General features: G+C 39.3%; 1 long non-coding RNA gene across 4 annotated transcripts in view; it reads right to left on the bottom strand.

The window, feature by feature from the left end:
* The window catches only part of LOC308353232, a 69,527-nt gene that overhangs the window by 22,870 nt on the left and 33,321 nt on the right, over positions 1–13,336 (bottom strand). For all 4 annotated transcript variants that reach the window (XR_013967767.1, XR_013967768.1, XR_013967769.1 and 1 more), the window contains exon 3: positions 7,777–8,023. This is a non-coding gene — a long non-coding RNA (uncharacterized lncRNA). The remainder of the gene's footprint in view (positions 1–7,776; positions 8,024–13,336) is intronic.

The raw sequence follows: 13,336 nt of genomic DNA, 5'->3' as shown, positions 1-13,336 counted from the left end.
CATCTTTCTTTCCATTCCCACTGCACCCTCTCTAATTAAGGCCTTTACCCACCCATGCCTGGGTCCTTGTTAGAGCATCTTAACTGGTGAACTGGGTCCCAGTCTCCTGCCTCTTCCACCTTGTCCACACATCCCAGTTTTCTGCAAGCTCCTTTGAGGTCACTCCCCTGCTCATTGCCTTTCAATGACCATTTCTCTCAGCCCTACCCCATCTACCACCTAGTATTGTCTAAAAGAACATAATTAAAACCTTGGTAAGTTGAAGAGAAGCCCCCACACTCTTCCTGCTCATAATTGGAATGTATCACACATCTGGGATCTCTTCCCCATCCTGCTTAATGTAGAGGCTCAATTTTAGCAATGATTCCAAGAAAGTAAGACTGTACTTAATGCACTCAAAATGGATGGTGAAATGTCTTCTATGTGTCCAAGACAGACATTCAGTTGATTGGTCCCAAAATGCCATATTTGGTGTTAAAACATTGAGATATGTCTCTACTGGTTGTTAAATAGCCACTACTCCTAATCTCCCAGGTCTCTTTCCACAGTGGGTCATGTCCCCTCATGTCTTACATTCCTGCAACTAAAGTACAGCTGAGGGCCCTCAGTACCTTGCCCAAACTATGCCCAGCATCTCTTCCAATAGGTCTGTACCTGTGTCCCATGGGTTAAATATTCTGAATATCACTATTATGGGCTGGATTTTCTCCCCAAAATTCATATGTTGAAGCCCTAACTCCCAGTATCTCAGAATGTGACTATTTGGGGAGATATTAAATTATTTAATTATTATTAAATTATAATTTAAAAGGTAATTAAAGCAAAATGAGGTCATGTAAGTAGGTCCTACTCCAGTATGACTGGAGTCATTATTAAAAAAATAAAAGGACAGTAAGCCACACACACACACACACACACATGCTCACACACACAGGAAAGACCATGTGAAGATACAGGGAAAAGATGGTTATCTACAAGCCAAGGGCAGAGGTCTCAGAAAAGTGTAATCCTGCTAATACCTTGATCTCAGTCTTCTAGCCTCTAGGACCATGATAAAATAAATTTATTTTATTTAAGTCATGCAGTCTGTGACACTTGTTTATGGCAGCCCTATTGACAAATGAATGTAATCACCCTTGATCACAATCACAATTGATGAGGTAAGAACTGAAACTTGGAAGCTGGATCCGGGTGGAGAGGCCACCACTGATTTCCCAGGATGATTTATTATGCGTATTCTAATGCAATATTCTCCATACAAAATTCTTACTACAGAATTTCTAAGAACAAGCCTTTGAAGCCATAGCTGACTACAATATTGGTTTTATAATCAGGGAATTATTTAATGATCCCATTTATCTACTTCCCACAACAGAAATAACTGTTATGGATCTCCTCAATTTTATTAGGCAATTTTATTAGATCGGATTTTTTTCTGTTTTCTTTTGTCCATATTCCTCTGATAACAGTTTTTTTTTTAATTTTATTTATTTTTTTCAAAGATTTTATTTATTTATTTGACAGATGGAGATCACAGAGAAACAGGCAGAGAGAGAGGAGGAAGCAGGCTCCCTTCTGAGCAGAGGGCCCCATGCGGGGCTTGATCCCAGGACCCTGGGACCATGACCTGAGCCGAAGGTGGAGGCCCCAACCCACTGAGCCACCCAGGCGCCCCCTGATAACAGTTTATGAACCATCACTATATTGGCAACCTTCTAAAAAAGTTTTTTTTTAATATAGTCTCCTTGTTGGGGCAGTTTCATAAGAGGATATAGGCAGGAATCACTTTTTGATAATGCTTAAAGATGTCATTTGTCTCAATTATCATTTTATTAGACTTTTCAAACAAATCAATTCTTCTCACAAACAAAAAGGAAGATACTGAAGCAGGAGCCTAGGCATCAAATGAACTTAGATCCAAGGGCTGCCTTTGCCCTTGGTCATCTGTTTGAGCCTGAATGTATTAGTTGACCTCTCTATGTCTTAGCTTTATCATCCATAAAAACATCTTTGGTGTTCATTCAATACCTATGTACTGAGTAAATCATATGTTCCAAGCCTGTATGTGGGTGAACAAGCCTTACGCCTTTCAAGGGAATAAAAATCAAACAAATAATTATACAAAAGAGGATTTAAAGATTTTTTTTTTAAGATTTTATTTATTTTCCAGAGAGAGAGAGAGAGTACACACAAGCAGGCAGAGAGGCAGGCAGAGGCAGCGAGAGAAGCAGGCTCCCTGCTGAGCAAGGAGCCCGATGCGGGACTCGATCTCAGGACCCTGGGATCATGACCTGAGGCGAAGGCAGCGGCTTAACCAACTGAGCCACCCAGGCATCCCCAAAAGAGGATTTAATTGAAATTGACTCAAATGCTATGAAGAAAAAAGTAATGAACAACTATCAAGTGTAGATGAGATGGTAACTGATCTAGTTGGATGGAAAATGATCAGAAGGACAGAGGCCTTTCTCTAAAGGAAGTGACTTTTAAGATGAAATTTGAAGACTGGAGAAATGGTCAAGACAGGAGAGGTGGGAAAGGAAAGAAAGGTTGATAGCACAAGCCAAGACCTTTGCAGAGAAAGAAATGCAGTGTATATACATGAAATACTAAGAAGAACAACAGTAGAGAAAGAGGCATTTCGGAGGACACTGTAGACATAGGTGGGACTTACGTGAATGCTTGCTAAGGAATTTAGAGTTCATTCTAAGGTCAATGGGAAGCCACTCATAGGTTTTAATCAGGAGCAAGACAAGAAGAAATTTAAATCTAGGACTCTTATATGCCCCATGGCAACATATGTACAGTGTTTTGCTATTAATTTTATAACAACTTCCAAGTTGTTTATTAGCATTCTCATTCATAACTGAAGAGTGACTTAGTCAAGGAATCTATAGATATACTTTCTTCTGATTTGAAAAAAGGAAAGTGAAAGAAAGCAAGAAAGGAAGGAAGGAAGGAAGGAAGGAAGGAAGGAAGGAAGGAAGAGAAAGAAAGAAAGAAAGAAAGAAAGTAAGAAAGAAAGAAAGAAAGAGGTGAAAAGCTGCTCTAGGCTGCCAGAGCCAATATTTTTGTTCCTCATTTTATAGATAAAAGAAATTAACAGGTCACAGAGATTAACGAACTTGCCCTAGACCACAAAACTAGGATGTGGCAGCTCTAGGTCTCCAACACAGGGAAAGAGGTGAAAGGCTCTATAGCAGGGGGAGAGGAAGGGCAAAAAACCATTCTCCTAAGTTTATTGAGTACCTACTCTGTGCTAAATGCTTTAACTATGTTATTTAATACTTAAAACCATCCAGAAAAGTGGAGTATAAGTAGACAAGAAAACTGAGAGGGGAGAGATTTAATTGTATGTCCATGCCAGGATTAGAACACAAGTCTTCTCAATCCTGTTTCAGAGAATTTGTCCTTATACTGCATGCTCCTTCCGGGGTGGGGCAAAGGGCCTGTCGTCACTAACCACAGTTTCTTCATTGTGGACAGCAGGAGGAGAGGAGGTAAATAATAAAAGCATACCTTAAGCCAGTGAATAAAACCCATTTTCTTAAGGTTCCCCTGGGAAAAAGCAAGATATATTATAGAAGGAAAGCAAGGTCTCTGTCTCCTTCCTTTATGATTTCTAATCCCAGCCTATCTGATTTCAGAATCTTCTTCTCCAACTCAGACTAAAAAAGACTGATTGATAGATAAAAAGATGATAGATAGACAGATAAATTTTAGAATCCTGCTGAGAACCCCATCTTACCTGTTTTAAAATCCTATTTACTTTTTACTGTACTAGATACTAAGCCTACAATTAAGTGTAGGGTGTAGTTACAGTCCCTGTAACTGTATAAAATGGTTTAAATCACAGTCTGAGGACTCTGATTGCCTGTGTTCAGATGCCACCATACCCTGTGGCACTTTGGACACTGGGGACACTGTGCCCCCTTTCAGAATCCCTATTTCACAGAGTGATTAGAAGAATTAAATTAAATAATGTAACCTTAGCATAAAGTAAGCATGGTTATTACAATGTTACCAAATAACTGAGTTGTATACAATTATTTCCTTTGTTTTTAGAAACTATGGCAAAGGTAGGACTTCTCAAAAATTAATTATATCAGGATCACAGCAGTCAATATATTTCTCTGAAATCTGCAGGTGGAAATTAGTTGCAAATAAACTCTTGATCTTATCTTTGTAAGTTATTTGATAATACTAAAATAAAAGTCCCCATGAGATTCCCTTAATGACATTTAAAATACATGTCCTGAACAACAGAACAAAATCATGGGAGTCTTAAGTGCTTTTGATAAGATATTTGCTTGCAAAATTCTGGTGTTTTTTTTTTTTAAGATTTTATGTATTTATTTGATAGAAAGCAAAAGAGAGAGAGATCAGGAGCAGTGGGGAGGGGTAGAGGGAGAAGCAGACTCCCCATTGAGCAGGGAGGCTGATGGGGGACTTGATCCCAGGACCCTGCACCATGACCTGAGCCAAAGGCATACACTTAACGGACTGAACCACCCAGGTGCCCTGCTTACAAAATTCCTAAAGCATCTTTACCTCTAGTTCTAGTAACTATGGCCTGATTTTTTTTTTTTTTTTAAGATTTTATTTATTTGACAGAGAGAGACAGTGCACAAGCAGGGGGAGCTGCAGAGGGAGAGGGAGAAGCAGGCTCCCTGCTGAGCAGGGAACCCAATGTGGGGCTCAATCCCAGGACCTCAGGATCATGACCTGAGCCAAAGGCAGACACTTAACTGACTGAGTCACCCAGGCGCCCCAACAATGGCCTGAATTTTGATATACTTGAACTTGTTGAAATATTAAGTACTCAACCCTGCCTATCTGATCCTTAGTATCAACATTAGTTTTCTATGGCTGCTATATCAAATTACTACAAATTTAGTGGCTTAAAACAACACAAATCTAGTATTGTATAGGTCTCTAGGTCAGAAGTCAGAAATGGGTCTTCCAGGGTGAACATAAAGGGGCTAGTGGACTGAGTTCCTTTCTGGAGGATCTGGGGAAAATCTGCTTCCTTGACTTTTCCAGCTCCCAGAACTGCCTGATTTTTTTTTTTTAAGCTCATGGTCCCCTTCCTTTGTCTTCAAAGGCAGCAACAACAGGTCAAGTTCTTCTCACATCCCATCTTGGTCAGTTCAGGTGCTACAGTGAAATACTACACTGAGTGTCTTAACAATATATGTGTACTTGTTCACAGTTCTGGAGATTGGAAATTCCAGATCAGAGTACCAGCAGGGATGGGTGAGAGCTCTTTTCCTGGCTTGGAGATAACCACCTTCTCAATGTTTCCATACATGGTGGAAAGAGAGAGACCAAGCTCCCTGGTGTCTCTTCTCATAAGGACACTAATTCCATCATGAGGGCCCTACCCTCCTGAACTCTAACCCTACTTACCTCCCAAAGGCCCCATCTCCAAATGCCACCACACTGGGTGGGGTAGAGTTCCAACATATAAATTTGGGGGCACTCGCTTTAGTCCACAGTATACCCTATCACTCTGACATCCTCTTCTGCTTCTCTCTCCCACATTTAAGGGCTTGTGATTACAGTGGACTCACTGAGACAATATAGATGATCTCCTTATTCTACGGTCAGCTGACAAACAACCTTAATTTCATCTGTGACCTCAACTCTCTCTTGCCCTGGATGGTAACATATTCACAGGTTCCAGGATTAGAATGTGGACATCCTTAGGGATCATTATTCTGTCCACCACACTACCATATCAACCATAAATTTATAGAATCTGGACAAGCAAATAAACCCAAACTGGAAAAAAACCTAAGGAGTCAAGATTCAGTATCACAGAGTGCTGTACACTCTCAGGATTTTAAAGTCAAGCTGCCTTTAAATTTAAAACTGAAATTGGCATAATTAATCAAAGAGAAAGGTGTTACATGTATCATATGTACACTTATACTTATTTATATATATTTGCATAACACATCTATTTCCATTTATTTCATTTACATAGTTGTAATGGTTAATTTTACATGTCAGTTTGGCTGTTACAGTACCTAGTTCTTTGGTCAAACACCAGTCTAGATATTGAGGTGAAGGTATTTTTTTAGATGCTTGTTTAAATCAATAGACTTTGAGTAAAGCAAATTATCTTCCTAATGTAGGTAAGACTCATCCAAACAATTGAAGGCCTTAAAAGCAAGGACTGAGGTCCCCCAAGAAAAAGAGAATTCTGTCTCCAGACTCCCTTCAGATTAAAGACTCTAACACCAAATTCTACTGGACTTCTAGCCTTGCCAGCCCCCACAACTCGTAAGTCAAGTCCTTAAAATAAAGAGATAGATCATGAATAGATAATAGATACATACATACCTACATACATACATAGATGCATACATAGATACATAGATACATTGATCAGTTTACTAGTTGTTTCTCTAAAAAAAAAGATCCATGTTAAAGTTGAGAGGAACTTGATATTGTATTAAAAATAAGTGAAGGAAACTCAAGGATAGAGGATATATGTGAATATAAGATCATTTCTCTTTCTTTTATTTTTTAAAAAAATTTTTTAAAGATTGTATTTATTTATTTGTCAGAGAGAGAGAAAGAGCCAGCGAGCACAAGCAGGGGAGCAGCAGGCAGAGGGAGAACAGGCTCCCCGCTGTGCAGGGAGCCCAATGTAGGACTCGATCCCAGGACCCTGGGATCATGACCTGAGCCAAAGGCAGTGGCTTAATTGACTGAGCCACCCAGGCATCCCTCTCTTTCTTTTATAATCAGAGTTACGCCAATAACAATAATTGAACTATTCACTTCCTAGTGAAATCCTTGGTTTCACTCAGGAGCCTGATACAAATGAGTGTTTTGGCTATAGAAGAAAAAGAAAGTAATAAAAATAAAATCTCAAACCTAAAACACGTAGAAGAATTCAATAATTTCCTACATTAGAGTACAGATTAAACCCCTTTGATATTCCACAGAAGTTCAAGAGAGTACAAATGTTAAAATCACGCCTCAGGCTATTTGAAGAACCATTAGTGTCCCTAGCCTGTAAGACCAGGGGGGCAGATGAAGGCCAGAAGAGTCACAAGTGAACCATTAGGCCCTATCTAAGGCCGTTCTAAGCAATCCTGCCATTAGAAACTCTGTTGTATTGATGTATTCTCAAATAACATTTTGCACTGCATGAGATTGGCCTCCTCAATTAGAGAGGGTTAAAGAGAAAAGAAAACATGCTACCACCATTATTTTCAAATTGTTGACAAAATAGGCATACTGCCTCATGACTTGTCTTTGCCTAGTTACCTGTCATTTTAGTACATTGCCCTAACATTCCATAAGGCTAGTAACCCTTGCTCTATACTGAATGTTCCTGTGTCCCAAGCTTCATATGATGAAGTCCTAACCTCCAGTGTGAAGGTGTTAGAAGGTGGGGTTTTGGGGAGCTGATCAGGTCCTGATAGTGGAGCACTCATGAGTGGGATTAGTGCCCTTATAAAAGAGCTTCCAGAACGTTCCCTCCACCCTTCTGCCTTGTAAGGACACAGAGACAAGACAGCCATCTACAAACCAGAAAGCCCACCCTCGCCAAACATTGAAACTGCTCGAGCAGTTGCAAACTGGGTCTCCTGAACATCCCAGCCTCCAGAACTGTGCAAAATCAATGTCTATTGTTATAAGCCACCCAGTTTATGATATTCTCTTGCAGCAGCCCAACCTAAGACAGACCTAAACTAGGAGTAGCAAAATTTTTGGTAAAGGGCCAAATAGTAATTATTTTAGGCTTTATGGACCACTCACCTTTATAGGTAGCACAAAAGTAACCATGATACATTACAAAATGTCACGGTGAAATTTTCTTTCGATGAAATTCAAATCTTAGGTGATTTTCACCTGTCATAAAGCATCATTCTTCCTTTGGTTGTCTTAAAACATTTTAAAATGTTTTTAAAGTCATTCTCATCTCATGGGCTATACTAATGCAGGCAGCAGACTAGGTTTGGCCCAGAGAACACAGCTTGCTCATGCTTTCCATAAACCACAGATCCTGAAAATGATAAAACCAGTGAGTTATGTTTAGTGGAAAACATTCGCCCCATGCGTAAGTATAGAAAACACAATTGTATGGTAATGTATATGGATTATTCTAATTATAGATATAAGCGGCTCTACCAGTTCAGATATTTGCCAATATTTAAGTTACAAACCACAAGTGGCTTCATTCGTTCATACATTCATTTCTTCAGCAACAAATGAGTGCACATTATGTCCCAGACACTGGATGAGGTACAGGGTTGAAGAGGAAATGTTCTCAAAAAATTCTTTTTAAATGACTTCATACACACTGCTTTAATCTGCTTGAGATGTCAGATTTTTTTTTAAGTTAAAAATTCTCAATTTGTAGGAATGGTTGGCTTTTGTTTTTACTCATCCAACCCATGCCCTTCAATGATTATCAAGAAGAGATGGTGTCAGACCAAGTCAAAGGTATTTTTGACTTAAATAAAACAAAGAGCTTTTAACATGAATGACAGTGAACCTTCAAATAAAATGAAATGAGAAGCTAGGACATGTTTTATCATGTTCGTCAGGGATGGTTTAATTAGAAATAACCATAATCATGTCAGCTGGGGAAAGGATACTGTAGATTACCTTCCGATCTCTAATAGCATGAAATGAATTTTTAGATCCAGTGATTAAGGGTAAGTTTCCACCCTTCAGGAAAATGATGGTTACAATGCATTAATCTTTTGCAAATCAGGAATTGTGGCATTTCAGTGACAAGCTGATTATCAAATTGTATTTACAGGCTGCCTCCTAATTACCTGTTTAAAAAAATGAGTCTGTTCTTTGTATCTGAGTGTGTTTGAATACGTTTGTAAGATTAGGTATGGCTTGACATTCATCACAGTCCTGTCTATAATAGTAGGAAATTAAAGATAGCTTAAATGTCCATCATGACAGGAATAAATAATGTATTGTAATATAGCAATACAATGGAATATGGCCATTACAAAAGATTATTCTAGATCAACAGTCATTATTGAACAAAGATATCTACAATATATTTAAGATTTTTTTTAGAGCAGGTTACAAAAGAACATTATAGTTTGGTCTCATTTAGGGAAGGTGAAACACAGTAGGATCCTAAACAAAATTCTAAAAAGTATTATTTCTGGAGGATCACGATTTGGGTCATTTGGTTCTTCCTGGATTCCTTTCATTTTCTCCATTGTTTGAATTTTTTTTTACGATGGGCATATATTAAGGATTTGTTTAATTCTTAACAAGCAGATAAAGCTTTTTTGGTTAATAGATAAAATTTAAAATCAGCAAGATTTTTATGATTAATAAATCACATGATTTATGATAAATAATCAGTTCAGTAGCAAAAATAGGAACAAATACACAGAAGTGTCAGGGATGGCAAGCTTTTGCTCACCTGGTATCGATTTGTTACAGCTATTGAAATTTACCCTTAATGTGAACTTTCTGAGAAAGCTAATCCATTCCCACCATCCTGTTTCAAGCAACACTGTTCCACTTGAAAACTTAGAAGAATGTTATGAGCCCATGCTTTCCTCTCCATGCCTATTGCATTCTAGAAGCTCAGTATCTAAGTGCTGGAAAGTTTAGAGATCAAGTCCAGATCACTCATCCTACAGATGAAGGAACCGAGTCATGGAGGTGACATGACCTCCAAAAAGACCCAAAGCTAAAGACTATCAACATAACCTCTCTCGCTCTTTTGTTGATTACAGAAAGTAGTATACAACAAATATGTGCAGCTTTGTAGGTCAATCATGCCTCAGTAGAGTAGTCTTTATTTATTAACTTATTTTTAAGATTTATTTATTTATTTTAGAGACAGTGAGAGAGAGAGCATGTAGGGAAGGGACAGAGGGAGAGAGAGAGAGAGTCTCAACCAGACTCCAAGATGAGTGCAGAGCCCAACTCTGGGCTCAATCTCATGACCCTGACATCACCACCTGTGCAGAGACCAAGAGTCTGACTTAACCTACCACGCCACCCAGGGGGCCCAGTAAAGCAATCTCTTTAAAAAAAAAAAAAAAAAAAAAAAGGAAAGTTATCTTTATCTGGTCATCAAACTTTCGTGGTCTCCCAGAACTCCCAGACAAACCCAAACTAATCCAGAGTTGGGATTTGTTAGCGTTGTGGCCTCTGAGTGTTCCTGGAACACTGGGGTGGGCAAGCCTGTAAGGACAGGTGGTATGAAGACCCAGGCACACATCTGTGAAGCTGGCCTGGCAAAAATGGAGAGGGGACATGAGGTCTCAGAGGAAGATATGGGACAAAGAATCATCTGTGTGTTATCCAGAATCCCAGGCCAGGAGAACATCCACAGTGATTACACTGTACCTCCGAAGAAGAGTTCAGGTGTGGCACTCGTGGTTTTCTATCACTAAAGCGGTAGATACGATCCTATGGCACATGGAGAGGAGAAAGCTTTAATTTAGGTTTTGGGTGAAGGAAAATATTCAGGAAAAAGACACACTACCTCTCACTTATTACTATGCACTTGAACCTTGGCTCTTCAACTGACTCTGAGCTCCCTCCCTGCCAAGACGGGTCAGAACCATGACCAGACTCTGACGTCGCACCCAGGAGGGGATAGAGAAGAAAATGTCAAAGGGAAGGTTATTTCTGACAAGTGGGGCTCTGCAATTTATGAAGACTCCACAAGCCATTGGATATGGTTTTTAGGACATTTTTGGTGTCCTTTTAGGGCATCGTGTTACCATGAAATCTGACCCTACTTGGCTACCTGAATTAATTAGTAGGACTGAACTGAGGGGATGTACAGTAAGTGTACTATTTTCTGGAAGTAAATGATTCATCCGTACAAAGTAAAGAACATTTTCCAGGAATATGAGTTGTGACTTAACAAATGCCTTCAGCTTGTCAGAGAAGTTGTAATCACTTATTGACACATACTAACTCCTTTCTGCGGCGTGGAAGTCTATAAACCTGCTTTGTAAACCAGTTCCCATTTCTTCCCCTCTCACACCCCATCCTCTTGCCTAACTCTATTTCAGAGAGTCGACAAAAGGCACAGATAAAATAGTCACTACAAAAGGGGTGCAGTTCCAGCAAGTTTCCCTGCAGATTACCTCCAAATGCTTTTTGTTATTCAGGAGTTTACATTCAGAGTTGTAAACCTGTTACCATTATTCCCCTTCAAGTGTTTACTTATTCCCATTTTCCTGCTTTTCTCTTATCTGTGAAGTATCTTTTCTTTTCTTTTTTTAAGATTTTATTTATTTATCTATTTATTTGTCAGATAGAGCACAAGCAGGGGAAGCAGCAGGCAGAGCAGGCAGAGAGAGAAGCAGCCTCCCCGAGGAGCAAGGACCCGGATGCAGGACTTAATCGGGATCATGACCCCAACCAAAGGCAACCCCTTCAACGACTAGCCACCCAGGCATCCCAAAATATCTAGGTTTCTAATGACACTCACTCTAGTAGACCATTCTTACAACTGAAACATCTCCTATATCCACGTACAGGTTAGCGATCGCACATTTTCCCAAAGTGCATTCCATTAGCTTAACATCTTTGATGAGCACTGTCCAATAGAAATAGAATACAAGCCCCATATGTAATTTAAAACTTCCCAGTTGCCACATTAAAAAATTTTTTAAAAGAAACAGGTAAAATAAATTTTCTTAGTATTTTTTTTAACATGATATAGCTAAAATACTATCATTTCAACACTGGATCAATATTTTAAAATTGTTAAGGGTATATTTTACATTTTTGGTACAAAATTTTCAAAGTCCAGCATGTCTTTTACACTTACGGCCCATCTCAATTCAGACTAGTCATGTTTTGTGTGTTCAGTCATTGCACATGGCTAGAGGCCTCCATATTGGACAGCCCAGATCTAGATCTTGAATGAAGACATTAAATGAGATCCAAATTTTATCCAAACCTTCTATTAAGATATTCTCCTTCCTCATCTCTTCCCACTTACCTGCCACCACATCAACTTAGAAATATAGTTCTTTCTCAGGCCAATCTTTCCAATTAACTAGGAAATACGCCTTAGTTTTTAAAAAGATTTATTCATTTATTTGACAGAGAAAGTGTGTGTGCATGAGGGGGATGGGGGTAGAAGTAGAGGGAGAGGGAGACTCTTCAAGAAGACTCCTTGCTGAGCGTGGAGCCTGAGACTGGGCTTAATTTCCGGACCCTGAGATCATGACCTGAGCCAAAGTCAAGAGTCAGCTGCTTTACCAACTGAGCCACCCAGGCACCCCTACCTTAGATATTTCTATCGTCTCTCTCCCACATTCCATTCTCCCTTAGCTGCTATCCCTTCATTTCATAAATGGGAAAACTGGTACCCAGAGAAGTTGGCAATGCAACCAGGGTCACACAGTGCTCAGTATCTAAATTCAGTCTTCCTGATGACCAGACCCGAGCTCTTCTGATTTCCTTGGGCACACAGCCACTTCCCGGCCTCCTCTTTCCGCTTCAGGGCTCAGCCACTCTTCCTTTTACTCTCTCCAATAAGGAACAGTTGATTTTACCTTCTGGGACATAAAGTAGGGAGGCGCAAACTGAACTAATCCTCTAAGCACAGTAGATGGGTTTAGGAATTGCCCACAGGTAGCTCAGACCTGGCAACTTCTCTTTTCAGGTCTTAAAGGCAATGAACCCTCCCAGGAGAGGAGGTTCTTCACTAGTTGACTTTCTAAGCATTCTGCTGCATACATTCACTTGGACTCAGAAGACTGGAAGACTAGATTCTAAAATGTTATTATGGTAATCTTTCCCAGTGCCTCTAGCCGTTGGTTATGGGTTATTTTGGGGTTTGGGATTTTTCTACAATAAATACAGGCATTCTTTTTGCAAAGAAATGCTATGTGCTAATAATAAAGGAATGTGCCTCATACCTTTTATAAAGAAATAGTCTGATCATCCTGTCTTGGTTTAATTTTCTCAGATCTACAAATAAAAGACCTTTTTTTTTTTTTTTAAACCATTTCAGGCAATCATCTAAATATTTTCCAGAGGTAGAAATGCAGACATAATGCAGTCTGAGGCCCTCCCATATAAAAATCACTCATCAGTATAAAATGACTTAAGAGTAATTCAAGCTGAGCACCTAGAATCTTCCACTCAGATTTCTATCTGCAAAACATGACAACACTTGACCACTCTAGCAATGTTAAGGGTAATGATTTCTTAACTTCTCCTTCTCCCAGGCACATAAAAGAAAAAAAGGAAAAAAAAAAAAAAGCCAAAAGACAGGAAAACAGAATAGGGCTACAGCCAGCTCCTAATATTATACCGCCAAAGAAATTATGCATTTAAAAAAAATCATTTTGTCTTA

The sequence above is a fragment of the Martes martes genome (genome assembly GCF_963455335.1).
Source record: "Martes martes genome assembly, chromosome: 12".
Lineage (NCBI taxonomy): Eukaryota > Metazoa > Chordata > Mammalia > Carnivora > Mustelidae > Martes > Martes martes.
This window is presented reverse-complemented; position numbering and strand designations above follow the sequence as displayed.